Here is a 26857-nt window from a genome sequence, read left to right as displayed (position 1 = left end):
AAACTCACGCGTGCAGAGCACAATGGATTAGCAGTCCATCGCCTTAACCACTCGGCCACCTCATCATTTACAGCACTGGGCCCACGGTGGTGAAAGAACCTTCCATTTCACAAAACATGGAGAAAAGCAGGTGACGACAGGCACAATTGTGAAAAGGAATATAGTCAGGAGCTGAGGAAGGAATCAAAGAGTTGCTGGAAAGGCAGTGGTGGAGGGGGGCACTAAATAGGAGCAGTAAGGGACAGAAGAATTTCAATTGACAAAGGTGGACATGTCATAAAGATAACTTGCCGACGAGGATGAGATTCGAACTCACGCGTGCAGAGCACAATGGATTAGCAGTCCATCGCCTTAACCACTCGGCCACCTCGTCATTTACAGCACTGGGCCCACGGTGGTGAAAGAACCTTCCATTTCACAAAACATGGAGAAAAGCAGGTGACGACAGGCACAATTGTGAAAAGGAATATAGTCAGGAGCTGAGGAAGGAATCAAAGAGTTTCTGGAAAGGCAGTGGTGGAGGGGGGCACTAAATAGGAGCAGTAAGGGACAGAAGAATTTCAATTGACAAAGGTGGACATGTCATGACGACAACTTCCCGACAAGGATGAGATTCGAACTCACGCGTGCTGAGCACAATGGATTAGCAGTCCATCGCCTTAACCACTCGGCCACCTCGTCATTTACAGCACTGGGCCCACGGTGGTGAAAGAACCTTCCATTTCACAAAACATGGAGAAAAGCAGGTGACGACAGGCACAATTGTGAAAAGGAATATAGTCAGGAGCTGAGGAAGGAATCAAAGAGTTGCTGGAAAGGCAGTGGTGTAGGGGGGCACTAAATAGGAGCAGTAAGGGTTGAGGGACAGAAGAATTTCAATTGACAAAGGTGGACATGTCATGACTATAACTTGCCGACGAGGATGAGATTCGAACTCACGCGTCCAGAGCACAATGGATTAGCAGTCCATCGCCTTAACCACTCGGCCACCTCGTCATTTTCAGGGCAGGGCCCACGGTGGTGAAAGAACCTTCCATTTCACAAAACATGGAGAAAAGCAGGTGACGACAGGCACAATTGTGAAAAGGAATATAGTCAGGAGCTGAGGAAGGAATCAAAGAGTTTCTGGAAAGGCAGTGGTGGAGAGGGGCACTAAATAGGAGCAGTAAGGGACAGAAGAATTTCAATTAAAAAAGGTGGACATGTCATAAAGATAACTTGCCTAATAGGATGAGATTCGAACTCACGCGTGCAGAGCACAATGGATTAGCAGTCCATCGCCTTAACCACTCGGCCACCTCGTCATTTTCAGCACTGGGCCCACGGTGGTGAAAGAACCTTCCATTTCACAAAACATGGAGAAAAGCAGGTGACGACAGGCACAATTGTGAAAAGGAATATAGTCAGGAGCTGAGGAAGGAATCAAAGAGTTGCTGGAAAGGCAGTGGTGGAGGGGGGCACTAAATAGGAGCAGTAAGGGACAGAAGAATTTCAATTGACAAAGGTGGACATGTCATGACGATAACTTGCCGACGAGGATGAGAGTCGAACTCACGCGTGCAGAGCACAATGGATTAGCAGTCCATCGCCTTAACCACTCGGCCACCTCGTCATTTACAGCACTGGGCCCACGGTGGTGAAAGAACCTTCCATTTCACAAAACATGGAGAAAAGCAGGTGACGACAGGCACAATTGTGAAAAGGAATATAGTCAGGAGCTGAGGAAGGAATCAAAGAGTTTCTGGAAAGGCAGTGGTGGAGGGGGGCACTAAATAGGAGCAGTAAGGGACAGAAGAATTTCAATTGACAAAGGTGGACATGTCATGACGATAACTTGCTGACGAGGATGAGAGTCGAAATCACGCATGCAGAGCACAATGGATTAGCAGTCCATCGCCTTAACCACTCGGCCACCTCGTCATTTACAGCACTGGGCCCACGGTGGTGAAAGAACCTTCCATTTCACAAAACATGGAGACAAGCAGGTGACGACAGGCACAATTGTGAAAAGGAATATAGTCATGAGCAGAGGAAGGAATCAAAGAGTTTCTGGAAAGGCAGTGGTGGAGGGGGGCACTAAATAGGAGCAGTAAGGGTTGAGGGACAGAAGAATTTCAATTGACAAAGGTGGACATGTCATGACTATAACTTGCCGACGAGGATGAGATTCGAACTCACGCGTCCAGAGCACAATGGATTAGCAGTCCATCGCCTTAGCCACTCGGCCACCTCGTCATTCACAGCACTGGGCCCACGGTGGTGAAAGAACCTTCCATTTCACAAAACATGGAGAAAAGCAGGTGACGACAGGCACAATTGTGAAAAGGAATATAGTCAGGAGCTGAGGAAGGAATCAAAGAGTTGCTGGAAAGGCAGTGGTGGAGGGGGGCACTAAATAGGAGCAGTAAGGGACAGAAGAATTTCAATTGACAAAGGTGGACATGTCATAAAGATAACTTGCCGACGAGGATGAGATTCGAACTCACGCGTCCAGAGCACAATGGATTAGCAGTCCATTGCCTTTACCACTCTGCCACCTCGTCATTTACAGCACTGGGCCCACGGTGGTGAAAGAACCTTCCATTTCACAAAACATGGAGAAAAGCAGGTGACGACAGGCACAATTGTGAAAAGGAATATAGTCAGGAGCTGAGGAAGGAATCAAAGAGTTGCTGGAAAGGCAATGGTGGAGGGGGGCACTAAATAGGAGCAGTAAGGGACAGAAGAATTTCAATTGACAAAGGTGGACATGTCATAACGATAACTTGCCGACGAGGATGAGAGTCGAACTCACGCGTGCAGAGCACAATGGATTAGCAGTCCATCGCCTTAACCACTCGGCCACCTCGTCATTTACAGCACTGGGCCCACGGTGGTGAAAGAACCTTCCATTTCACAAAACATGGAGACAAGCAGGTGACGACAGGCACAATTGTGAAAAGGAATATAGTCATGAGCAGAGGAAGGAATCAAAGAGTTTCTGGAAAGGCAGTGGTGGAGGGGGGCACTAAATAGGAGCAGTAAGGGTTGAGGGACAGAAGAATTTTAATTGACAAAGGTGGACATGTCATGACGACAACTTGGCAACGAAGTTAAGATTCGAACTCACGCATGCAGAGCACAATGGATTAGCAGTCCATTGCCTTTACCACTCGGCCACCTCGTCATTTACAGCACTGGTCCCACGGTGGTGAAAGAACCTTCCATTTCACAAAACATGGAGAAAAGCAGGTGACGACAGGCACAATTGTGAAAAGGAATATAGTCAGGAGCTGAGGAAGGAATCAAAGAGTTGCTGGAAAGGCAGTGGTGGAGGGGGGCACTAAATAGGAGCAGTAAGGGACAGAAGAATTTCAATTGACAAAGGTGGACATGTCATAAAGATAACTTGCCTAAGAGGATGAGATTCAAACTCACGCGTGCAGAGCACAATGGATTAGCAGTCCATCGCCTTAACCACTCGGCCACCTCGTCATTTACAGCACTGGGCCCACGGTGGTGAAAGAACCTTCCATTTCACAAAACATGGAGAAAAGCAGGTGACGACAGGCACAATTGTGAAAAGGAATATAGTCAGGAGCTGAGGAAGGAATCAAAGAGTTGCTGGAAAGGCAGTGGTGGAGGGGGGCACTAAATAGGAGCAGTAAGGGTTGAGGGACAGAAGAATTTCAATTGACAAAGGTGGACATGTCATGACTATAACTTGCCGACGAGGATGAGATTCGAACTCACGCGTGCAGAGCACAATGGATTAGCAGTCCATCGCCTTAACCACTCGGCCACCTCATCATTTACAGCACTGGGCCCACGGTGGTGAAAGAACCTTCCATTTCACCAAACATGGAGAAAAGCAGGTGACGACAGGCACAATTGTGAAAAGGAATATAGTCAGGAGCTGAGGAAGGAATCAAAGAGTTGCTGGAAAGGCAGTGGTGGAGGGGGGCACTAAATAGGAGCAGTAAGGGACAGAAGAATTTCAATTGACAAAGGTGGACATGTCATGACGATAACTTGCCGACAAGGATGAGAGTCGAAGTCACGCGTGCAGAGCACAATGGATTAGCAGTCCATCGCCTTAAGCACTCGGCCACCTCGTCATTTACAGCACTGGGCCCACGGTGGTGAAAGAACCTTCCATTTCACAAAACATGGAGACAAGCAGGTGACGACAGGCACAATTGTGAAAAGGAATATAGTCATGAGCTGAGGAAGGAATCAAAGAGTTTCTGGAAAGGCAGTGGTGGAGGGGGGCACTAAATAGGAGCAGTAAGCGTTGAGGGACAGAAGAATTTTTATTGACAAAGGTGGACATGTCATGACGATAACTTGCCAACGAAGTTGAGATTCGAACTCACGCATGCAGAGCACAATGGATTAGCAGTCCATTGCCTTTACCACTCGGCCACCTCGTCATTTACAGCACTGGTCCCACGGTGGTGAAAGAACCTTCCATTTCACAAAACATGGAGAAAAGCAGGTGACGACAGGCACAATTGTGAAAAGGAATATAGTCAGGAGCTGAGGAAGGAATCAAAGAGTTGCTGGAAAGGCAGTGGTGGAGGGGGGCACTAAATAGGAGCAGTAAGGGTTGAGGGACAGAAGAATTTCAATTGACAAAGGTGGACATGTCATGACTATAACTTGCCGACGAGGATGAGATTCAAACTCACGCGTGCAGAGCACAATGGATTAGCAGTCCATCGCCTTAACCACTCGGCCACCTCGTCATTCACAGCACTGGGCCCACGGTGGTGAAAGAACCTTCCATTTCACAAAACATGGAGAAAAGCAGGTGACGACAGGCACAATTGTGAAAAGGAATATAGTCAGGAGCTGAGGAAGGAATCAAAGAGTTGCTGGAAAGGCAGTGGTGGAGGGGGGCACTAAATAGGAGCAGTAAGGGACAGAAGAATTTCAATTGACAAAGGTGGACATGTCATAAAGATAACTTGCCGACGAGGATGAGATTCAAACTCACGCGTGCAGAGCACAATGGATTAGCAGTCCATCGCCTTAACCACTCGGCCACCTCATCATTTACAGCACTGGGCCCACGGTGGTGAAAGAACCTTCCATTTCACAAAACATGGAGAAAAGCACAATGGATTAGCAGTCCATCGCCTTAACCACTCGGCCACCTCGTCATTTACAGCACTGGGCCCACGGTGGTGAAAGAACCTTCCATTTCACAAAACATGGAGACAAGCAGGTGACGACAGGCACAATTGTGAAAAGGAATATAGTAATGAGCAGAGGAAGGAATCAAAGAGCTTCTGGAAAGGCAGTGGTGGAGGGGGGCACTAAATAGGAGCAGTAAGGGTTGAGGGACAGAAGAATTTCAATTGACAAAGGTGGACATGTCATGACTATAACTTGCCGACGAGGATGAGATTCGAACTCACGCGTGCAGAGCACAATGGATTAGCAGTCCATCGCCTTAACCACTCGGCCACCTCGTCATTTACAGCACTGTGCCCACGGTGGTGAAAGAACCTTCCATTTCACAAAACATGGAGAAAAGCAGGTGACGACAGGCACAATTGTGAAAAGGAATATAGTCAGGAGCTGAGGAAGGAATCAAAGAGTTGCTGGAAAGGCAGTGGTGGAGGGGGGCACTAAATAGGAGCAGTAAGGGACAGAAGAATTTCAATTGACAAAGGTGGACATGTCATGACGATAACTTGCCGACAAGGATGAGAGTCGAAGTCACGCGTGCAGAGCACAATGGATTAGCAGTCCATCGCCTTAACCACTCGGCCACCTCGTCATTTACAGCACTGGGCCCACGGTGGTGAAAGAACCTTCCATTTCACAAAACATGGAGACAAGCAGGTGACGACAGGCACAATTGTGAAAAGGAATATAGTCAGGAGCTGAGGAAGGAATCAAAGAGTTGCTGGAAAGGCAGTGGTGGAGGGGGGCACTAAATAGGAGCAGTAAGGGACAGAAGAATTTCAATTGACAAAGGTGGACATGTCATAAAGATAACTTGCCGACGAGGATGAGATTCAAACTCACGCGTGCAGAGCACAATGGATTAGCAGTCCATCGCCTTAACCACTCGGCCACCTCATCATTTACAGCACTGGGCCCACGGTGGTGAAAGAACCTTCCATTTCACAAAACATGGAGAAAAGCACAATGGATTAGCAGTCCATCGCCTTAACCACTCGGCCACCTCGTCATTTACAGCACTGGGCCCACGGTGGTGAAAGAACCTTCCATTTCACAAAACATGGAGACAAGCAGGTGACGACAGGCACAATTGTGAAAAGGAATATAGTAATGAGCAGAGGAAGGAATCAAAGAGCTTCTGGAAAGGCAGTGGTGGAGGGGGGCACTAAATAGGAGCAGTAAGGGTTGAGGGACAGAAGAATTTCAATTGACAAAGGTGGACATGTCATGACTATAACTTGCCGACGAGGATGAGATTCGAACTCACGCGTGCAGAGCACAATGGATTAGCAGTCCATCGCCTTAACCACTCGGCCACCTCGTCATTTACAGCACTGTGCCCACGGTGGTGAAAGAACCTTCCATTTCACAAAACATGGAGAAAAGCAGGTGACGACAGGCACAATTGTGAAAAGGAATATAGTCAGGAGCTGAGGAAGGAATCAAAGAGTTGCTGGAAAGGCAGTGGTGGAGGGGGGCACTAAATAGGAGCAGTAAGGGACAGAAGAATTTCAATTGACAAAGGTGGACATGTCATGACGATAACTTGCCGACAAGGATGAGAGTCGAAGTCACGCGTGCAGAGCACAATGGATTAGCAGTCCATCGCCTTAACCACTCGGCCACCTCGTCATTTACAGCACTGGGCCCACGGTGGTGAAAGAACCTTCCATTTCACAAAACATGGAGACAAGCAGGTGACGACAGGCACAATTGTGAAAAGGAATATAGTCAGGAGCTGAGGAAGGAATCAAAGAGTTGCTGGAAAGGCAGTGGTGGAGGGGGGCACTAAATAGGAGCAGTAAGGGTTGAGGGACAGAAGAATTTCAATTGACAAAGGTGGACATGTCATGACTATAACTTGCCGACGAGGATGAGATTCGAACTCACGCATGCAGAGCACAATGGATTAGCAGTCCATCGCCTTAACCACTCGGCCACCTCATCATATACAGCACTGGGCCCACGGTGGTGAAAGAACCTTCCATTTCACAAAACATGGAGAAAAGCAGGTGACGACAGGCACAATTGTGAAAAGTAATATAGTCAGGAGCTGAGGAAGGAATCAAAGAGTTGCTGGAAAGGCAGTGGTGGAGGGGGGCACTAAATAGGAGCAGTAAGGGACAGAAGAATTTCAATTGACAAAGGTGGACATGTCATAAAGATAACTTGCCGACGAGGATGAGATTCGAACTCACGCGTGCAGAGCACAATGGATTAGCAGTCAATCGCCTTAACCACTCGGCCACCTCGTCATTTACAGCACTGGGCCAACAGTGGTGAAAGAACCTTCCATTTCACAAAACATGGAGAAAAGCAGGTGACGACAGGCACAATTGTGAAAAGGAATATAATCAGGAGCTGAGGAAGGAATCAAAGAGTTTCTGGAAAGGCAGTGGTGGAGGGGGGCACTAAATAGGAGCAGTAAGGGACGGAAGAATTTTAATTGACAAAGGTGGACATGTCATGACGATACCTTGCCAACAAAGTTGAGATTCGAACTCACGCGTGCAGAGCACAATGGATTTGCAGTCCATTGCCTTTACCACTCTGCCACCTCGTCATTTACAGCACTGGGCCCACGGTGGTGAAAGAACCTTCCATTTCACAAAACATGGAGAAAAGCAGGTGACGACAGGCACAATTGTGAAAAGGAATATAGTCAGGAGCTGAGGAAGGAATCAAAGAGTTGCTGGAAAGGCAGTGGTGGAGGGGGGCACTAAATAGGAGCAGTAAGGGACAGAAGAATTTCAATTGACAAAGGTGGACATGTCATGACGATAACTTGCCGACAAGGATGAGAGTCGAAGTCACGCGTGCAGAGCACAATGGATTAGCAGTCCATCGCCTTAACCACTCGGCCACCTCGTCATTTACAGCACTGGGCCCACGGTGGTGAAAGAACCTTCCATTTCACAAAACATGGAGACAAGCAGGTGACGACAGGCACAATTGTGAAAAGGAATATAGTCAGGAGCTGAGGAAGGAATCAAAGAGTTGCTGGAAAGGCAGTGGTGGAGGGGGGCACTAAATAGGAGCAGTAAGGGTTGAGGGACAGAAGAATTTCAATTGACAAAGGTGGACATGTCATGACTATAACTTGCCGACGAGGATGAGATTCGAACTCACGCATGCAGAGCACAATGGATTAGCAGTCCATCGCCTTAACCACTCGGCCACCTCATCATATACAGCACTGGGCCCACGGTGGTGAAAGAACCTTCCATTTCACAAAACATGGAGAAAAGCAGGTGACGACAGGCACAATTGTGAAAAGTAATATAGTCAGGAGCTGAGGAAGGAATCAAAGAGTTGCTGGAAAGGCAGTGGTGGAGGGGGGCACTAAATAGGAGCAGTAAGGGACAGAAGAATTTCAATTGACAAAGGTGGACATGTCATAAAGATAACTTGCCGACGAGGATGAGATTCGAACTCACGCGTGCAGAGCACAATGGATTAGCAGTCAATCGCCTTAACCACTCGGCCACCTCGTCATTTACAGCACTGGGCCAACAGTGGTGAAAGAACCTTCCATTTCACAAAACATGGAGAAAAGCAGGTGACGACAGGCACAATTGTGAAAAGGAATATAATCAGGAGCTGAGGAAGGAATCAAAGAGTTTCTGGAAAGGCAGTGGTGGAGGGGGGCACTAAATAGGAGCAGTAAGGGACGGAAGAATTTTAATTGACAAAGGTGGACATGTCATGACGATACCTTGCCAACAAAGTTGAGATTCGAACTCACGCGTGCAGAGCACAATGGATTTGCAGTCCATTGCCTTTACCACTCTGCCACCTCGTCATTTACAGCACTGGGCCCACGGTGGTGAAAGAACCTTCCATTTCACAAAACATGGAGAAAAGCAGGTGACGACAGGCACAATTGTGAAAAGGAATATAGTCAGGAGCTGAGGAAGGAATCAAAGAGTTGCTGGAAAGGCAATGGTGGAGGGGGGCACTAAATAGGAGCAGTAAGGGACAGAAGAATTTCAATTGACAAAGGTGGACATGTCATAACGATAACTTGCCGACGAGGATGAGAGTCGAACTCACGCGTGCAGAGCACAATGGATTAGCAGTCCATCGCCTTAACCACTCGGCCACCTCGTCATTTACAGCACTGGGCCCACGGTGGTGAAAGAACCTTCCATTTCACAAAACATGGAGACAAGCAGGTGACGACAGGCACAATTGTGAAAAGGAATATAGTCATGAGCAGAGGAAGGAATCAAAGAGTTTCTGGAAAGGCAGTGGTGGAGGGGGGCACTAAATAGGAGCAGTAAGGGTTGAGGGACAGAAGAATTTTAATTGACAAAGGTGGACATGTCATGACGACAACTTGGCAACGAAGTTGAGATTCGAACTCACGCATGCAGAGCACAATGGATTAGCAGTCCATTGCCTTTACCACTCGTCCACCTCGTCATTTACAGCACTGGTCCCACGGTGGTGAAAGAACCTTCCATTTCACAAAACATGGAGAAAAGCAGGTGACGACAGGCACAATTGTGAAAAGGAATATAGTCAGGAGCTGAGGAAGGAATCAAAGAGTTGCTGGAAAGGCAGTGGTGGAGGGGGGCACTAAATAGGAGCAGTAAGGGACAGAAGAATTTCAATTGACAAAGGTGGACATGTCATAAAGATAACTTGCCTAAGAGGATGAGATTCAAACTCACGCGTGCAGAGCACAATGGATTAGCAGTCCATCGCCTTAACCACTCGGCCACCTCGTCATTTACAGCACTGTGCCCACGGTGGTGAAAGAACCTTCCATTTCACAAAACATGGAGAAAAGCAGGTGACGACAGGCACAATTGTGAAAAGGAATATAGTCAGGAGCTGAGGAAGGAATCAAAGAGTTGCTGGAAAGGCAGTGGTGGAGGGGGGCACTAAATAGGAGCAGTAAGGGACAGAAGAATTTCAATTGACAAAGGTGGACATGTCATGACGATAACTTGCTGACAAGGATGAGAGTCGAAGTCACGCGTGCAGAGCACAATGGATTAGCAGTCCATCGCCTTAACCACTCGGCCACCTCGTCATTTACAGCACTGGGCCCACGGTGGTGAAAGAACCTTCCATTTCACAAAACATGGAGACAAGCAGGTGACGACAGGCACAATTGTGAAAAGGAATATAGTCAGGAGCTGAGGAAGGAATCAAAGAGTTGCTGGAAAGGCAGTGGTGGAGGGGGGCACTAAATAGGAGCAGTAAGGGTTGAGGGACAGAAGAATTTCAATTGACAAAGGTGGACATGTCATGACTATAACTTGCCGACGAGGATGAGATTCGAACTCACGCATGCAGAGCACAATGGATTAGCAGTCCATCGCCTTAACCACTCGGCCACCTCATCATATACAGCACTGGGCCCACGGTGGTGAAAGAACCTTCCATTTCACAAAACATGGAGAAAAGCAGGTGACGACAGGCACAATTGTGAAAAGGAATATAGTCAGGAGCTGAGGAAGGAATCAAAGAGTTGCTGGAAAGGCAGTGGTGGAGGGGGGCACTAAATAGGAGCAGTAAGGGACAGAAGAATTTCAATTGACAAAGGTGGACATGTCATAAAGATAACTTGCCGACGAGGATGAGATTCGAACTCACGCGTGCAGAGCACAATGGATTAGCAGTCAATCGCCTTAACCACTCGGCCACCTCGTCATTTACAGCACTGGGCCAACGGTGGTGAAAGAACCTTCCATTTCACAAAACATGGAGAAAAGCAGGTGACGACAGGCACAATTGTGAAAAGGAATATAGTCAGGAGCTGAGGAAGGAATCAAAGAGTTTCTGGAAAGGCAGTGGTGGAGGGGGGCACTAAATAGGAGCAGTAAGGGACGGAAGAATTTTAATTGACAAAGGTGGACATGTCATGACGATACCTTGCCAACAAAGTTGAGATTCGAACTCACGCGTGCAGAGCACAATGGATTTGCAGTCCATTGCCTTTACCACTCTGCCACCTCGTCATTTACAGCACTGGGCCCACGGTGGTGAAAGAACCTTCCATTTCACAAAACATGGAGAAAAGCAGGTGACGACAGGCACAATTGTGAAAAGGAATATAGTCAGGAGCTGAGGAAGGAATCAAAGAGTTGCTGGAAAGGCAATGGTGGAGGGGGGCACTAAATAGGAGCAGTAAGGGACAGAAGAATTTCAATTGACAAAGGTGGACATGTCATAACGATAACTTGCCGACGAGGATGAGAGTCGAACTCACGCGTGCAGAGCACAATGGATTAGCAGTCCATCGCCTTAACCACTCGGCCACCTCGTCATTTACAGCACTGGGCCCACGGTGGTGAAAGAACCTTCCATTTCACAAAACATGGAGAAAAGCAGGTGACGACAGGCACAATTGTGAAAAGGAATATAGTCAGGAGCTGAGGAAGGAATCAAAGAGTTGCTGGAAAGGCAATGGTGGAGGGGGGCACTAAATAGGAGCAGTAAGGGACAGAAGAATTTCAATTGACAAAGGTGGACATGTCATAACGATAACTTGCCGACGAGGATGAGAGTCGAACTCACGCGTGCAGAGCACAATGGATTAGCAGTCCATCGCCTTAACCACTCGGCCACCTCGTCATTTACAGCACTGGGCCCACGGTGGTGAAAGAACCTTCCATTTCACAAAACATGGAGACAAGCAGGTGACGACAGGCACAATTGTGAAAAGGAATATAGTCATGAGCAGAGGAAGGAATCAAAGAGTTTCTGGAAAGGCAGTGGTGGAGGGGGGCACTAAATAGGAGCAGTAAGGGTTGAGGGACAGAAGAATTTTAATTGACAAAGGTGGACATGTCATGACGACAACTTGGCAACGAAGTTGAGATTCGAACTCACGCATGCAGAGCACAATGGATTAGCAGTCCATTGCCTTTACCACTCGTCCACCTCGTCATTTACAGCACTGGTCCCACGGTGGTGAAAGAACCTTCCATTTCACAAAACATGGAGAAAAGCAGGTGACGACAGGCACAATTGTGAAAAGGAATATAGTCAGGAGCTGAGGAAGGAATCAAAGAGTTGCTGGAAAGGCAGTGGTGGAGGGGGGCACTAAATAGGAGCAGTAAGGGACAGAAGAATTTCAATTGACAAAGGTGGACATGTCATAAAGATAACTTGCCTAAGAGGATGAGATTCAAACTCACGCGTGCAGAGCACAATGGATTAGCAGTCCATCGCCTTAACCACTCGGCCACCTCGTCATTTACAGCACTGTGCCCACGGTGGTGAAAGAACCTTCCATTTCACAAAACATGGAGAAAAGCAGGTGACGACAGGCACAATTGTGAAAAGGAATATAGTCAGGAGCTGAGGAAGGAATCAAAGAGTTGCTGGAAAGGCAGTGGTGGAGGGGGGCACTAAATAGGAGCAGTAAGGGACAGAAGAATTTCAATTGACAAAGGTGGACATGTCATGACGATAACTTGCTGACAAGGATGAGAGTCGAAGTCACGCGTGCAGAGCACAATGGATTAGCAGTCCATCGCCTTAACCACTCGGCCACCTCGTCATTTACAGCACTGGGCCCACGGTGGTGAAAGAACCTTCCATTTCACAAAACATGGAGACAAGCAGGTGACGACAGGCACAATTGTGAAAAGGAATATAGTCAGGAGCTGAGGAAGGAATCAAAGAGTTGCTGGAAAGGCAGTGGTGGAGGGGGGCACTAAATAGGAGCAGTAAGGGTTGAGGGACAGAAGAATTTCAATTGACAAAGGTGGACATGTCATGACTATAACTTGCCGACGAGGATGAGATTCGAACTCACGCATGCAGAGCACAATGGATTAGCAGTCCATCGCCTTAACCACTCGGCCACCTCATCATATACAGCACTGGGCCCACGGTGGTGAAAGAACCTTCCATTTCACAAAACATGGAGAAAAGCAGGTGACGACAGGCACAATTGTGAAAAGGAATATAGTCAGGAGCTGAGGAAGGAATCAAAGAGTTGCTGGAAAGGCAGTGGTGGAGGGGGGCACTAAATAGGAGCAGTAAGGGACAGAAGAATTTCAATTGACAAAGGTGGACATGTCATAAAGATAACTTGCCGACGAGGATGAGATTCGAACTCACGCGTGCAGAGCACTATGGATTAGCAGTCAATCGCCTTAACCACTCGGCCACCTCGTCATTTACAGCACTGGGCCAACGGTGGTGAAAGAACCTTCCATTTCACAAAACATGGAGAAAAGCAGGTGACGACAGGCACAATTGTGAAAAGGAATATAGTCAGGAGCTGAGGAAGGAATCAAAGAGTTTCTGGAAAGGCAGTGGTGGAGGGGGGCACTAAATAGGAGCAGTAAGGGACGGAAGAATTTTAATTGACAAAGGTGGACATGTCATGACGATACCTTGCCAACAAAGTTGAGATTCGAACTCACGCGTGCAGAGCACAATGGATTTGCAGTCCATTGCCTTTACCACTCTGCCACCTCGTCATTTACAGCACTGGGCCCACGGTGGTGAAAGAACCTTCCATTTCACAAAACATGGAGAAAAGCAGGTGACGACAGGCACAATTGTGAAAAGGAATATAGTCAGGAGCTGAGGAAGGAATCAAAGAGTTGCTGGAAAGGCAATGGTGGAGGGGGGCACTAAATAGGAGCAGTAAGGGACAGAAGAATTTCAATTGACAAAGGTGGACATGTCATAACGATAACTTGCCGACGAGGATGAGAGTCGAACTCACGCGTGCAGAGCACAATGGATTAGCAGTCCATCGCCTTAACCACTCGGCCACCTCGTCATTTACAGCACTGGGCCCACGGTGGTGAAAGAACCTTCCATTTCACAAAACATGGAGAAAAGCAGGTGACGACAGGCACAATTGTGAAAAGGAATATAGTCAGGAGCTGAGGAAGGAATCAAAGAGTTGCTGGAAAGGCAGTGGTGGAGGGGGGCACTAAATAGGAGCAGTAAGGGACAGAAGAATTTCAATTGACAAAGGTGGACATGTCATGACGATAACTTGCTGACAAGGATGAGAGTCGAAGTCACGCGTGCAGAGCACAATGGATTAGCAGTCCATCGCCTTAACCACTCGGCCACCTCGTCATTTACAGCACTGGGCCCACGGTGGTGAAAGAACCTTCCATTTCACAAAACATGGAGACAAGCAGGTGACGACAGGCACAATTGTGAAAAGGAATATAGTCAGGAGCTGAGGAAGGAATCAAAGAGTTGCTGGAAAGGCAGTGGTGGAGGGGGGCACTAAATAGGAGCAGTAAGGGTTGAGGGACAGAAGAATTTCAATTGACAAAGGTGGACATGTCATGACTATAACTTGCCGACGAGGATGAGATTCGAACTCACGCATGCAGAGCACAATGGATTAGCAGTCCATCGCCTTAACCACTCGGCCACCTCATCATATACAGCACTGGGCCCACGGTGGTGAAAGAACCTTCCATTTCACAAAACATGGAGAAAAGCAGGTGACGACAGGCACAATTGTGAAAAGGAATATAGTCAGGAGCTGAGGAAGGAATCAAAGAGTTGCTGGAAAGGCAGTGGTGGAGGGGGGCACTAAATAGGAGCAGTAAGGGACAGAAGAATTTCAATTGACAAAGGTGGACATGTCATAAAGATAACTTGCCGACGAGGATGAGATTCGAACTCACGCGTGCAGAGCACAATGGATTAGCAGTCAATCGCCTTAACCACTCGGCCACCTCGTCATTTACAGCACTGGGCCAACGGTGGTGAAAGAACCTTCCATTTCACAAAACATGGAGAAAAGCAGGTGACGACAGGCACAATTGTGAAAAGGAATATAGTCAGGAGCTGAGGAAGGAATCAAAGAGTTTCTGGAAAGGCAGTGGTGGAGGGGGGCACTAAATAGGAGCAGTAAGGGACGGAAGAATTTTAATTGACAAAGGTGGACATGTCATGACGATACCTTGCCAACAAAGTTGAGATTCGAACTCACGCGTGCAGAGCACAATGGATTTGCAGTCCATTGCCTTTACCACTCTGCCACCTCGTCATTTACAGCACTGGGCCCACGGTGGTGAAAGAACCTTCCATTTCACAAAACATGGAGAAAAGCAGGTGACGACAGGCACAATTGTGAAAAGGAATATAGTCAGGAGCTGAGGAAGGAATCAAAGAGTTGCTGGAAAGGCAATGGTGGAGGGGGGCACTAAATAGGAGCAGTAAGGGACAGAAGAATTTCAATTGACAAAGGTGGACATGTCATAACGATAACTTGCCGACGAGGATGAGAGTCGAACTCACGCGTGCAGAGCACAATGGATTAGCAGTCCATCGCCTTAACCACTCGGCCACCTCGTCATTTACAGCACTGGGCCCACGGTGGTGAAAGAACCTTCCATTTCACAAAACATGGAGACAAGCAGGTGACGACAGGCACAATTGTGAAAAGGAATATAGTCATGAGCAGAGGAAGGAATCAAAGAGTTTCTGGAAAGGCAGTGGTGGAGGGGGGCACTAAATAGGAGCAGTAAGGGTTGAGGGACAGAAGAATTTTAATTGACAAAGGTGGACATGTCATGACGACAACTTGGCAACGAAGTTGAGATTCGAACTCACGCATGCAGAGCACAATGGATTAGCAGTCCATTGCCTTTACCACTCGTCCACCTCGTCATTTACAGCACTGGTCCCACGGTGGTGAAAGAACCTTCCATTTCACAAAACATGGAGAAAAGCAGGTGACGACAGGCACAATTGTGAAAAGGAATATAGTCAGGAGCTGAGGAAGGAATCAAAGAGTTGCTGGAAAGGCAGTGGTGGAGGGGGGCACTAAATAGGAGCAGTAAGGGACAGAAGAATTTCAATTGACAAAGGTGGACATGTCATAAAGATAACTTGCCTAAGAGGATGAGATTCAAACTCACGCGTGCAGAGCACAATGGATTAGCAGTCCATCGCCTTAACCACTCGGCCACCTCGTCATTTACAGCACTGGGCCCACGGTGGTGAAAGAACCTTCCATTTCACAAAACATGGAGAAAAGCAGGTGACGACAGGCACAATTGTGAAAAGGAATATAGTCAGGAGCTGAGGAAGGAATCAAAGAGTTGCTGGAAAGGCAGTGGTGGAGGGGGGCACTAAATAGGAGCAGTAAGGGTTGAGGGACAGAAGAATTTCAATTGACAAAGGTGGACATGTCATGACTATAACTTGCCGACGAGGATGAGATTCGAACTCACGCGTGCAGAGCACAATGGATTAGCAGTCCATCGCCTTAACCACTCGGCCACCTCGTCATTTACAGCACTGGGCCCACGGTGGTGAAAGAACCTTCCATTTCACAAAACATGGAGAAAAGCAGGTGACGACAGGCACAATTGTGAAAAGGAATATAGTCAGGAGCTGAGGAAGGAATCAAAGAGTTGCTGGAAAGGCAGTGGTGGAGGGGGGCACTAAATAGGAGCAGTAAGGGACAGAAGAATTTCAATTGACAAAGGTGGACATGTCATAAAGATAACTTGCCGACGAGGATGAAAGTCGAACTCACGCGTGCAGAGCACAATGGATTAGCAGTCCATCGCCTTAACCACTCGGCCACCTCGTCATTTACAGCACTGGGCCCACGGTGGTGAAAGAACCTTCCATTTCACAAAACATGGAGAAAAGCAGGTGACGACAGGCACAATTGTGAAAAGGAATATAGTCAGGAGCTGAGGAAGGAATCAAAGAGTTTCCGGAAAGGCAGTGGTGGAGGGGGGCACTAAATAGGAGCAGTAAGGGACAGAAGAATTTCAATTGACAAAGGTGGACATGTCATGACGATAACTTGCTGACGAGGATGAGAGTCGAACTCACGCGTGCAGAGCACAATGGATTAGCAGTCCATCGCCTTAACCACTCGGCCACCTCGTCATTTACAGCACTGGGCCCACGGTGGTGAAAGAACCTTCCATTTCACAAAACATGGAGACAAGCAGGTGACGACAGGCACAATTGTGAAAAGGAATATAGTCATGAGCAGAGGAAGGAATCAAAGAGTTTCTGGAAAGGCAGTGGTGGAGGGGGGCACTAAATTGGAGCAGTAAGGGTTGAGGGACAGAAGAATTTCAATTGACAAAGGTGGACATGTCATGACTATAACTTGCCGACGAGGATGAGATTCGAACCCACGCGTCCAGAGCACAATGGATTAGCAGTCCATTGCCTTAACCACTCGGCCACCTCGTCATTCACAGCACTGGGCCCACGGTGGTGAAAGAACCTTCCATTTCACAAAACATGGAGAAAAGCAGGTGACGACAGGCACAATTGTGAAAAGGAATATAGTCAGGAGCTGAGGTGGGAATCAAAGAGTTGCTGGAAAGGCAGTGGTGGAGGGGGGCACTAAATAGGAGCAGTAAGGGACAGAAGAATTTCAATTGACAAAGGTGGACATGTCATAAAGATAACTTGCCGACGTGGATGAGATTCAAACTCACGCGTGCAGAGCACAATGGATTAGCAGTCCATCGCCTTAACCACTCGGCCACCTCGTCATTTGCAGCACTGGGCCCACGGTGGTGAAAGAACCTTCCATTTCACAAAACATGGAGAAAAGCAGGTGACGACAGGCACAATTGTGAAAAGGAATATATTCAGGAGCTGAGGAAGGAATCAAAGAGTTGCTGGAAAGGCAATGGTGGAGGGGGGCACTAAATAGGAGCAGTAAGGGACAGAAGAATTTCAATTGACAAAGGTGGACATGTCATAACGATAACTTGCCGACGAGGATGAGAGTCGAACTCACGCGTGCAGAGCACAATGGATTAGCAGTCCATCGCCTTAACCACTCGGCCACCTCGTCATTTACAGCACTGGGCCCACGGTGGTGAAAGAACCTTCCATTTCACAAAACATGGAGAAAAGCAGGTGACGACAGGCACAATTGTGAAAAGGAATATAGTCAGGAGCTGAGGAAGGAATCAAAGAGTTTCTGGAAAGGCAGTGGTGGAGGGGGGCACTAAATAGGAGCAGTAAGGGACAGAAGAATTTCAATTGACAAAGGTGGACATGTCATGACGATAACTTGCTGACGAGGATGAGAGTCGAACTCACGCGTGCAGAGCACAATGGATTAGCAGTCCATCGCCTTAACCACTCGGCCACCTCGTCATTTACAGCACTGGGCCCACGGTGGTGAAAGAACCTTCCATTTCACAAAACATGGAGACAAGCAGGTGACGACAGGCACAATTGTGAAAAGGAATATAGTCATGAGCAGAGGAAGGAATCAAAGAGTTTCTGGAAAGGCAGTGGTGGAGGGGGGCACTAAATAGGAGCAGTAAGGGTTGAGGGACAGAAGAATTTCAATTGACAAAGGTGGACATGTCATGACTATAACTTGCCGACGAGGATGAGATTCGAACCCACGCGTCAAGAGCACAATGGATTAGCAGTCCATTGCCTTAACCACTCGGCCACCTCGTCATTCACAGCACTGGGCCCACGGTGGTGAAAGAACCTTCCATTTCACAAAACATGGAGAAAAGCAGGTGACGACAGGCACAATTGTGAAAAGGAATATAGTCAGGAGCTGAGGAAGGAATCAAAGAGTTTCTGGAAAGGCAGTGGTGGAGGGGGGCACTAAATAGGAGCAGTAAGGGACAGAAGAATTTCAATTGACAAAGGTGGACATGTCATGACGATAACTTCCCGACAAGGATGAGATTCGAACTCACGCGTGCTGAGCACAATGGATTAGCAGTCCATCGCCTTAACCACTCGGCCACCTCGTCATTTACAGCACTGGGCCCACGGTGGTGAAAGAACCTTCCATTTCACAAAACATGGAGAAAAGCAGGTGACGACAGGCACAATTGTGAAAAGGAATATAGTCAGGAGCTGAGGAAGGAATCAAAGAGTTGCTGGAAAGGCAGTGGTGTAGGGGGGCACTAAATAGGAGCAGTAAGCGTTGAGGGACAGAAGAATTTCAATTGACAAAGGTGGACATGTCATGACTATAACTTGCCGACGAGGATGAGATTCGAACTCACGCGTCCAGAGCACAATGGATTAGCAGTCCATCGCCTTAACCACTCGGCCACCTCGTCATTTTCAGCGCTGGGCCCACGGTGGTGAAAGAACCTTCCATTTCACAAAACATGGAGAAAAGCAGGTGACGACAGGCACAATTGTGAAAAGGAATATAGTCAGGAGCTGAGGAAGGAATCAAAGAGTTTCTGGAAAGGCAGTGGTGGAGGGGGGCACTAAATAGGAGCAGTAAGGGACAGAAGAATTTCAATTAAAAAAGGTGGACATGTCATAAAGATAACTTGCCTAATAGGATGAGATTCGAACTCACGCGTGCAGAGCACAATGGATTAGCAGTCCATCGCCTTAACCACTCGGCCACCTCGTCATTTTCAGCACTGGGCCCACGGTGGTGAAAGAACCTTCCATTTCACAAAACATGGAGAAAAGCAGGTGACGACAGGCACAATTGTGAAAAGGAATATAGTCAGGAGCTGAGGAAGGAATCAAAGAGTTGCTGGAAAGGCAGTGGTGGAGGGGGGCACTAAATAGGAGCAGTAAGGGACAGAAGAATTTCAATTGACAAAGGTGGACATGTCATGACGATAACTTGCCGACGAGGATGAGAGTCGAACTCACGCGTGCAGAGCACAATGGATTAGCAGTCCATCGCCTTAACCACTCGGCCACCTCGTCATTTACAGCACTGGGCCCACGGTGGTGAAAGAACCTTCCATTTCACAAAACATGGAGAAAAGCAGGTGACGACAGGCACAATTGTGAAAAGGAATATAGTCAGGAGCTGAGGAAGGAATCAAAGAGTTTCTGGAAAGGCAGTGGTGGAGGGGGGCACTAAATAGGAGCAGTAAGGGAAAGAAGAATTTCAATTGACAAAGGTGGACATGTCATGACGATAACTTGCCGACGAGGATGAGAGTCGAACTCACGCGTGCAGAGCACAATGGATTAGCAGTCCATCGCCTTAACCACTCGGCCACCTCGTCATTTACAGCACTGGGCCCACGGTGGTGAAAGAACCTTCCATTTCACAAAACATGGAGAAAAGCAGGTGACGACAGGCACAATTGTGAAAAGGAATATAGTCAGGAGCTGAGGAAGGAATCAAAGAGTTGCTGGAAAGGCAGTGGTGGAGGGGGGCACTAAATAGGAGCAGTAAGGGTTGAGGGACAGAAGAATTTCAATTGACAAAGGTGGACATGTCATGACTATAACTTGCCGACGAGGATGAGATTCGAACTCACGCGTGCAGAGCACAATGGATTAGCAGTCCATCGCCTTAACCACTCGGCCACCTCGTCATTTACAGCACTGGGCCCACGGTGGTGAAAGAACCTTCCATTTCACAAAACATGGAGAAAAGCAGGTGACGACAGGCACAATTGTGAAAAGGAATATAGTCAGGAGCTGAGGAAGGAATCAAAGAGTTGCTGGAAAGGCAGTGGTGGAGGGGGGCACTAAATAGGAGCAGTAAGGGACAGAAGAATTTCAATTGACAAAGGTGGACATGTCATAAAGATAACTTGCCGACGAGGATGAAAGTCGAACTCACGCGTGCAGAGCACAATGGATTAGCAGTCCATCGCCTTAACCACTCGGCCACCTCGTCATTTACAGCACTGGGCCCACGGTGGTGAAAGAACCTTCCATTTCACAAAACATGGAGAAAAGCAGGTGACGACAGGCACAATTGTGAAAAGGAATATAGTCAGGAGCTGAGGAAGGAATCAAAGAGTTTCCGGAAAGGCAGTGGTGGAGGGGGGCACTAAATAGGAGCAGTAAGGGACAGAAGAATTTCAATTGACAAAGGTGGACATGTCATGACGATAACTTGCTGACGAGGATGAGAGTCGAACTCACGCGTGCAGAGCACAATGGATTAGCAGTCCATCGCCTTAACCACTCGGCCACCTCGTCATTTACAGCACTGGGCCCACGGTGGTGAAAGAACCTTCCATTTCACAAAACATGGAGACAAGCAGGTGACGACAGGCACAATTGTGAAAAGGAATATAGTCATGAGCAGAGGAAGGAATCAAAGAGTTTCTGGAAAGGCAGTGGTGGAGGGGGGCACTAAATTGGAGCAGTAAGGGTTGAGGGACAGAAGAATTTCAATTGACAAAGGTGGACATGTCATGACTATAACTTGCCGACGAGGATGAGATTCGAACCCACGCGTCCAGAGCACAATGGATTAGCAGTCCATTGCCTTAACCTTTTCATGTTCCTGTTAAATTTGCCTGAAAACGCCTAAACAGCATACCCAAAGTAAATTGGAAGCTGTTCTTGAACCATTTGGAGTACATGCATGTAAATGATCTCTTTTGAAAGCTGACACTCTGAAGTTATGTCCCCTGTTGTCAGGACCCCTGTCAGTCCTTCTAGTGTTGAGTAATAGAAGCTTGAACACAAGGAAAGTGAAAATTTCTATTTCCGCCTAGATTTTGTTTTGAAAACAGAGGCCTGAAGAGGCCTAGAGGTGGTAGGTATTATCTGGAAGACTAAATTGGACCACAGGTTGAAGCCTTACCCAATTCAAATCAAAAGTCAAACATAATACCACAATATATTCATATTTGACACATGTTTTTATAAGAATACATCCAGGAATTTTCTAAAAGGGTCTTTTGGAGACTCCAAAATGACCCTTTGTAACCAAGGTCAAGGTCAAATAAAAAGGTATTATTTTTCATAATTGTTATCTCTGGCCCATCTCTGGTACTTAGAAATATCATATATAATAGCTAAATCCCTAATTAGTAATACTGAAACACAAAAACTGAAGCATGAACACATTGGAGTGCTTTATCTGATTCCAAGGATTGGCGCACAAAGAACACTGATTCTGTCAACCATATTGCGCAATCGACTGTTATTTTGAAGGCTCCACAGACGCATACAAATGAGGTATTGGCATTTTCAGCTAGCTGTCAGCTACAAGGCTAACGAGCTAATTTCAGAGCCAGTCGAAGCCAGTTCGAGAAATTTGTTTAGAACGAGTGTGGGGGGGGGGGGGCGGGGGGGGGGCAGGACGCACAGACCTAGTTGGCTTTAGAGGGCTGTCAACGGGGCATGGAAGCTCCTATTGGGTCGAACAAGGTGTCAATCAAAAGGGGAGGGTTCAACGGACATTTTGAGACCTTCATTTTGTAAATACTCCGTTGATAAACCGGACAAAATAACACTTTTATGTGAACAAGTTGTTTCTTCCGTCGGCTAACTTGCATAATGAAACAAAGGATAATGGCTATTCATGAACGTAAAACATTGTATTTGGACGAATTACTTTACATGGTTAGATACTTTGAACCCTTGGGACTTACGCAGATCAAGTTTTGATGGCATGATTTGCACACCTGGACCTATTTGAACAACTTAGGGTGAGTACAACTTTTTTCTTTGGCATTGTTGAAGGAATGTTCACCGGAAAAAGACGTTGACTTTGCTTGCTATTGTGACTTGATCTTGAATTGGTTTATTTCAATGGAAGCACAAGAATCGTAGCTTTCCAACGATGTATAACATGTGTAGCGTCTAAAAAATATATTTGTTAGAATTTAGTGCGTCGTAACTGAGGAAGGGGGAGGCAGCATTTTTGTCTCGCGGGCGAAACAGGAGCGTAAACAGGTTAACCACTCGGCCACCTCGTCATTCACAGCACTGGGCCCACGGTGGTGAAAGAACCTTCCATTTCACAAAACATGGAGAAAAGCAGGTGACGACAGGCACAATTGTGAAAAGGAATATAGTCAGGAGCTGAGGTGGGAATCAAAGAGTTGCTGGAAAGGCAGTGGTGGAGGGGGGCACTAAATAGGAGCAGTAAGGGACAGAAGAATTTCAATTGACAAAGGTGGACATGTCATAAAGATAACTTGCCGACGAGGATGAGATTCAAACTCACGCGTGCAGAGCACAATGGATTAGCAGTCCATCGCCTTAACCACTCGGCCACCTCGTCATTTGCAGCACTGGGCCCACGGTGGTGAAAGAACCTTCCATTTCACAAAACATGGAGAAAAGCAGGTGACGACAGGCACAATTGTGAAAAGGAATATAGTCAGGAGCTGAGGTGGGAATCAAAGAGTTGCTGGAAAGGCAGTGGTGGAGGGGGGCACTAAATAGGAGCAGTAAGGGACAGAAGAATTTCAATTGACAAAGGTGGACATGTCATAAAGATAACTTGCCGACGAGGATGAGATTCAAACTCACGCGTGCAGAGCACAATGGATTAGCAGTCCATCGCCTTAACCACTCGGCCACCTCGTCATTTGCAGCACTGGGCCCACGGTGGTGAAAGAACCTTCCATTTCACAAAACATGGAGAAAAGCAGGTGACGACAGGCACAATTGTGAAAAGGAATATAGTCAGGAGCTGAGGAAGGAATCAAAGAGTTGCTGGAAAGGCAATGGTGGAGGGGGGCACTAAATAGGAGCAGTAAGGGACAGAAGAATTTCAATTGACAAAGGTGGACATGTCATAACGATAACTTGCCGACGAGGATGAGAGTCGAACTCACGCGTGCAGAGCACAATGGATTAGCAGTCCATCGCCTTAACCACTCGGCCACCTCGTCATTTACAGCACTGGGCCCACGGTGGTGAAAGAACCTTCCATTTCACAAAACATGGAGAAAAGCAGGTGACGACAGGCACAATTGTGAAAAGGAATATAGTCAGGAGCTGAGGAAGGAATCAAAGAGTTTCTGGAAAGGCAGTGGTGGAGGGGGGCACTAAATAGGAGCAGTAAGGGACAGAAGAATTTCAATTGACAAAGGTGGACATGTCATGACGATAACTTGCTGACGAGGATGAGAGTCGAACTCACGCGTGCAGAGCACAATGGATTAGCAGTCCATCGCCTTAACCACTCGGCCACCTCGTCATTTACAGCACTGGGCCCACGGTGGTGAAAGAACCTTCCATTTCACAAAACATGGAGACAAGCAGGTGACGACAGGCACAATTGTGAAAAGGAATATAGTCATGAGCAGAGGAAGGAATCAAAGAGTTTCTGGAAAGGCAGTGGTGGAGGGGGGCACTAAATAGGAGCAGTAAGGGTTGAGGGACAGAAGAATTTCAATTGACAAAGGTGGACATGTCATGACTATAACTTGCCGACGAGGATGAGATTCGAACCCACGCGTCAAGAGCACAATGGATTAGCAGTCCATTGCCTTAACCACTCGGCCACCTCGTCATTCACAGCACTGGGCCCACGGTGGTGAAAGAACCTTCCATTTCACAAAACATGGAGAAAAGCAGGTGACGACAGGCACAATTGTGAAAAGGAATATAGTCAGGAGCTGAGGAAGGAATCAAAGAGTTTCTGGAAAGGCAGTGGTGGAGGGGGGCACTAAATAGGAGCAGTAAGGGACAGAAGAATTTCAATTGACAAAGGTGGACATGTCATGACGATAACTTCCCGACAAGGATGAGATTCGAACTCACGCGTGCTGAGCACAATGGATTAGCAGTCCATCGCCTTAACCACTCGGCCACCTCGTCATTTAGAGCACTGGGCCCACGGTGGTGAAAGAACCTTCCATTTCACAAAACATGGAGAAAAGCAGGTGACGACAGGCACAATTGTGAAAAGGAATATAGTCAGGAGCTGAGGAAGGAATCAAAGAGTTGCTGGAAAGGCAGTGGTGTAGGGGGGCACTAAATAGGAGCAGTAAGCGTTGAGGGACAGAAGAATTTCAATTGACAAAGGTGGACATGTCATGACTATAACTTGCCGACGAGGATGAGATTCGAACTCACGCGTCCAGAGCACAATGGATTAGCAGTCCATCGCCTTAACCACTCGGCCACCTCGTCATTTTCAGCGCTGGGCCCACGGTGGTGAAAGAACCTTCCATTTCACAAAACATGGAGAAAAGCAGGTGACGACAGGCACAATTGTGAAAAGGAATATAGTCAGGAGCTGAGGAAGGAATCAAAGAGTTTCTGGAAAGGCAGTGGTGGAGGGGGGCACTAAATAGGAGCAGTAAGGGACAGAAGAATTTCAATTAAAAAAGGTGGACATGTCATAAAGATAACTTGCCTAATAGGATGAGATTCGAACTCACGCGTGCAGAGCACAATGGATTAGCAGTCCATCGCCTTAACCACTCGGCCACCTCGTCATTTTCAGCACTGGGCCCACGGTGGTGAAAGAACCTTCCATTTCACAAAACATGGAGAAAAGCAGGTGACGACAGGCACAATTGTGAAAAGGAATATAGTCAGGAGCTGAGGAAGGAATCAAAGAGTTGCTGGAAAGGCAGTGGTGGAGGGGGGCACTAAATAGGAGCAGTAAGGGACAGAAGAATTTCAATTGACAAAGGTGGACATGTCATGACGATAACTTGCCGACGAGGATGAGAGTCGAACTCACGCGTGCAGAGCACAATGGATTAGCAGTCCATCGCCTTAACTACTCGGCCACCTCGTCATTTACAGCACTGGGCCCACGGTGGTGAAAGAACCTTCCATTTCACAAAACATGGAGAAAAGCAGGTGACGACAGGCACAATTGTGAAAAGGAATATAGTCAGGAGCTGAGGAAGGAATCAAAGAGTTTCTGGAAAGGCAGTGGTGGAGGGGGGCACTAAATAGGAGCAGTAAGGGACAGAAGAATTTCAATTGACAAAGGTGGACATGTCATGACGATAACTTGCCGACGAGGATGAGAGTCGAACTCACGCGTGCAGAGCACAATGGATTAGCAGTCCATCGCCTTAACCACTCGGCCACCTCGTCATTTACAGCACTGGGCCCACGGTGGTGAAAGAACCTTCCATTTCACAAAACATGGAGAAAAGCAGGTGACGACAGGCACAATTGTGAAAAGGAATATAGTCAGGAGCTGAGGAAGGAATCAAAGAGTTGCTGGAAAGGCAATGGTGGAGGGGGGCACTAAATAGGAGCAGTAAGGGACAGAAGAATTTCAATTGACAAAGGTGGACATGTCATAACGATAACTTGCCGACGAGGATGAGAGTCGAACTCACGCGTGCAGAGCACAATGGATTAGCAGTCCATCGCCTTAACCACTCGGCCACCTCGTCATTTACAGCACTGGGCCCACGGTGGTGAAAGAACCTTCCATTTCACAAAACATGGAGACAAGCAGGTGACGACAGGCACAATTGTGAAAAGGAATATAGTCATGAGCAGAGGAAGGAATCAAAGAGTTTCTGGAAAGGCAGTGGTGGAGGGGGGCACTAAATAGGAGCAGTAAGGGTTGAGGGACAGAAGAATTTCAATTGACAAAGGTGGACATGTCATGACTATAACTTGCCGACGAGGATGAGATTCGAACCCACGCGTCAAGAGCACAATGGATTAGCAGTCCATTGCCTTAACCACTCGGCCACCTCGTCATTCACAGCACTGGGCCCACGGTGGTGAAAGAACCTTCCATTTCACAAAACATGGAGAAAAGCAGGTGACGACAGGCACAATTGTGAAAAGGAATATAGTCAGGAGCTGAGGAAGGAATCAAAGAGTTTCTGGAAAGGCAGTGGTGGAGGGGGGCACTAAATAGGAGCAGTAAGGGACAGAAGAATTTCAATTGACAAAGGTGGACATGTCATGACGATAACTTCCCGACAAGGATGAGATTCGAACTCACGCGTGCTGAGCACAATGGATTAGCAGTCCATCGCCTTAACCACTCGGCCACCTCGTCATTTACAGCACTGGGCCCACGGTGGTGAAAGAA

General features: G+C 47.6%; 35 non-coding genes across 35 annotated transcripts; all 35 read right to left on the bottom strand.

Moving 5' to 3' along the window:
- Window positions 1-291: 291 nt before the first annotated feature.
- trnas-gcu (transfer RNA serine (anticodon GCU)) lies at window positions 292-373 on the bottom strand. The gene has a single exon. It is a non-coding gene; the product is annotated as a tRNA-Ser (tRNA).
- A 226-nt stretch (window positions 374-599) lies between these two features.
- On the bottom strand, window positions 600-681 carry trnas-gcu (transfer RNA serine (anticodon GCU)). The gene has a single exon. It is a non-coding gene; the product is annotated as a tRNA-Ser (tRNA).
- An 849-nt stretch (window positions 682-1530) lies between these two features.
- On the bottom strand, window positions 1531-1612 carry trnas-gcu (transfer RNA serine (anticodon GCU)). The gene has a single exon. It is a non-coding gene; the product is annotated as a tRNA-Ser (tRNA).
- A 1157-nt stretch (window positions 1613-2769) lies between these two features.
- trnas-gcu (transfer RNA serine (anticodon GCU)) lies at window positions 2770-2851 on the bottom strand. Its single transcript has one exon. It is a non-coding gene; the product is annotated as a tRNA-Ser (tRNA).
- Window positions 2852-3707: 856 nt separating this feature from the next.
- trnas-gcu (transfer RNA serine (anticodon GCU)) lies at window positions 3708-3789 on the bottom strand. Its single transcript has one exon. It is a non-coding gene; the product is annotated as a tRNA-Ser (tRNA).
- An 856-nt stretch (window positions 3790-4645) lies between these two features.
- trnas-gcu (transfer RNA serine (anticodon GCU)) lies at window positions 4646-4727 on the bottom strand. Its single transcript has one exon. It is a non-coding gene; the product is annotated as a tRNA-Ser (tRNA).
- A 650-nt stretch (window positions 4728-5377) lies between these two features.
- Window positions 5378-5459, bottom strand: trnas-gcu (transfer RNA serine (anticodon GCU)). The gene has a single exon. It is a non-coding gene; the product is annotated as a tRNA-Ser (tRNA).
- A 958-nt stretch (window positions 5460-6417) lies between these two features.
- On the bottom strand, window positions 6418-6499 carry trnas-gcu (transfer RNA serine (anticodon GCU)). The gene has a single exon. It is a non-coding gene; the product is annotated as a tRNA-Ser (tRNA).
- Window positions 6500-7656: 1157 nt separating this feature from the next.
- Window positions 7657-7738, bottom strand: trnac-gca (transfer RNA cysteine (anticodon GCA)). Its single transcript has one exon. It is a non-coding gene; the product is annotated as a tRNA-Cys (tRNA).
- A 1157-nt stretch (window positions 7739-8895) lies between these two features.
- On the bottom strand, window positions 8896-8977 carry trnac-gca (transfer RNA cysteine (anticodon GCA)). Its single transcript has one exon. It is a non-coding gene; the product is annotated as a tRNA-Cys (tRNA).
- A 226-nt stretch (window positions 8978-9203) lies between these two features.
- On the bottom strand, window positions 9204-9285 carry trnas-gcu (transfer RNA serine (anticodon GCU)). The gene has a single exon. It is a non-coding gene; the product is annotated as a tRNA-Ser (tRNA).
- Window positions 9286-11065: 1780 nt separating this feature from the next.
- Window positions 11066-11147, bottom strand: trnac-gca (transfer RNA cysteine (anticodon GCA)). Its single transcript has one exon. It is a non-coding gene; the product is annotated as a tRNA-Cys (tRNA).
- A 226-nt stretch (window positions 11148-11373) lies between these two features.
- On the bottom strand, window positions 11374-11455 carry trnas-gcu (transfer RNA serine (anticodon GCU)). Its single transcript has one exon. It is a non-coding gene; the product is annotated as a tRNA-Ser (tRNA).
- A 226-nt stretch (window positions 11456-11681) lies between these two features.
- Window positions 11682-11763, bottom strand: trnas-gcu (transfer RNA serine (anticodon GCU)). The gene has a single exon. It is a non-coding gene; the product is annotated as a tRNA-Ser (tRNA).
- A 1780-nt stretch (window positions 11764-13543) lies between these two features.
- On the bottom strand, window positions 13544-13625 carry trnac-gca (transfer RNA cysteine (anticodon GCA)). The gene has a single exon. It is a non-coding gene; the product is annotated as a tRNA-Cys (tRNA).
- A 226-nt stretch (window positions 13626-13851) lies between these two features.
- On the bottom strand, window positions 13852-13933 carry trnas-gcu (transfer RNA serine (anticodon GCU)). The gene has a single exon. It is a non-coding gene; the product is annotated as a tRNA-Ser (tRNA).
- Window positions 13934-15090: 1157 nt separating this feature from the next.
- On the bottom strand, window positions 15091-15172 carry trnac-gca (transfer RNA cysteine (anticodon GCA)). The gene has a single exon. It is a non-coding gene; the product is annotated as a tRNA-Cys (tRNA).
- Window positions 15173-15398: 226 nt separating this feature from the next.
- trnas-gcu (transfer RNA serine (anticodon GCU)) lies at window positions 15399-15480 on the bottom strand. Its single transcript has one exon. It is a non-coding gene; the product is annotated as a tRNA-Ser (tRNA).
- Window positions 15481-16336: 856 nt separating this feature from the next.
- On the bottom strand, window positions 16337-16418 carry trnas-gcu (transfer RNA serine (anticodon GCU)). Its single transcript has one exon. It is a non-coding gene; the product is annotated as a tRNA-Ser (tRNA).
- Window positions 16419-16952: 534 nt separating this feature from the next.
- On the bottom strand, window positions 16953-17034 carry trnas-gcu (transfer RNA serine (anticodon GCU)). The gene has a single exon. It is a non-coding gene; the product is annotated as a tRNA-Ser (tRNA).
- Window positions 17035-17883: 849 nt separating this feature from the next.
- trnas-gcu (transfer RNA serine (anticodon GCU)) lies at window positions 17884-17965 on the bottom strand. Its single transcript has one exon. It is a non-coding gene; the product is annotated as a tRNA-Ser (tRNA).
- Window positions 17966-18191: 226 nt separating this feature from the next.
- On the bottom strand, window positions 18192-18273 carry trnas-gcu (transfer RNA serine (anticodon GCU)). Its single transcript has one exon. It is a non-coding gene; the product is annotated as a tRNA-Ser (tRNA).
- A 541-nt stretch (window positions 18274-18814) lies between these two features.
- On the bottom strand, window positions 18815-18896 carry trnas-gcu (transfer RNA serine (anticodon GCU)). The gene has a single exon. It is a non-coding gene; the product is annotated as a tRNA-Ser (tRNA).
- An 849-nt stretch (window positions 18897-19745) lies between these two features.
- On the bottom strand, window positions 19746-19827 carry trnas-gcu (transfer RNA serine (anticodon GCU)). The gene has a single exon. It is a non-coding gene; the product is annotated as a tRNA-Ser (tRNA).
- A 226-nt stretch (window positions 19828-20053) lies between these two features.
- trnas-gcu (transfer RNA serine (anticodon GCU)) lies at window positions 20054-20135 on the bottom strand. Its single transcript has one exon. It is a non-coding gene; the product is annotated as a tRNA-Ser (tRNA).
- Window positions 20136-20368: 233 nt separating this feature from the next.
- On the bottom strand, window positions 20369-20450 carry trnas-gcu (transfer RNA serine (anticodon GCU)). The gene has a single exon. It is a non-coding gene; the product is annotated as a tRNA-Ser (tRNA).
- A 534-nt stretch (window positions 20451-20984) lies between these two features.
- On the bottom strand, window positions 20985-21066 carry trnas-gcu (transfer RNA serine (anticodon GCU)). The gene has a single exon. It is a non-coding gene; the product is annotated as a tRNA-Ser (tRNA).
- A 1959-nt stretch (window positions 21067-23025) lies between these two features.
- trnas-gcu (transfer RNA serine (anticodon GCU)) lies at window positions 23026-23107 on the bottom strand. The gene has a single exon. It is a non-coding gene; the product is annotated as a tRNA-Ser (tRNA).
- Window positions 23108-23333: 226 nt separating this feature from the next.
- On the bottom strand, window positions 23334-23415 carry trnas-gcu (transfer RNA serine (anticodon GCU)). The gene has a single exon. It is a non-coding gene; the product is annotated as a tRNA-Ser (tRNA).
- Window positions 23416-23641: 226 nt separating this feature from the next.
- On the bottom strand, window positions 23642-23723 carry trnas-gcu (transfer RNA serine (anticodon GCU)). The gene has a single exon. It is a non-coding gene; the product is annotated as a tRNA-Ser (tRNA).
- Window positions 23724-23949: 226 nt separating this feature from the next.
- On the bottom strand, window positions 23950-24031 carry trnas-gcu (transfer RNA serine (anticodon GCU)). Its single transcript has one exon. It is a non-coding gene; the product is annotated as a tRNA-Ser (tRNA).
- A 541-nt stretch (window positions 24032-24572) lies between these two features.
- trnas-gcu (transfer RNA serine (anticodon GCU)) lies at window positions 24573-24654 on the bottom strand. Its single transcript has one exon. It is a non-coding gene; the product is annotated as a tRNA-Ser (tRNA).
- A 1157-nt stretch (window positions 24655-25811) lies between these two features.
- Window positions 25812-25893, bottom strand: trnas-gcu (transfer RNA serine (anticodon GCU)). The gene has a single exon. It is a non-coding gene; the product is annotated as a tRNA-Ser (tRNA).
- A 226-nt stretch (window positions 25894-26119) lies between these two features.
- On the bottom strand, window positions 26120-26201 carry trnas-gcu (transfer RNA serine (anticodon GCU)). The gene has a single exon. It is a non-coding gene; the product is annotated as a tRNA-Ser (tRNA).
- A 541-nt stretch (window positions 26202-26742) lies between these two features.
- trnas-gcu (transfer RNA serine (anticodon GCU)) lies at window positions 26743-26824 on the bottom strand. The gene has a single exon. It is a non-coding gene; the product is annotated as a tRNA-Ser (tRNA).
- Window positions 26825-26857: the final 33 nt, after the last annotated feature.

The sequence above is a fragment of the Osmerus eperlanus genome, chromosome 11 (genome assembly GCF_963692335.1).
Source record: "Osmerus eperlanus chromosome 11, fOsmEpe2.1, whole genome shotgun sequence".
Taxonomy (NCBI): domain Eukaryota; kingdom Metazoa; phylum Chordata; class Actinopteri; order Osmeriformes; family Osmeridae; genus Osmerus; species Osmerus eperlanus.
This window is presented reverse-complemented; position numbering and strand designations above follow the sequence as displayed.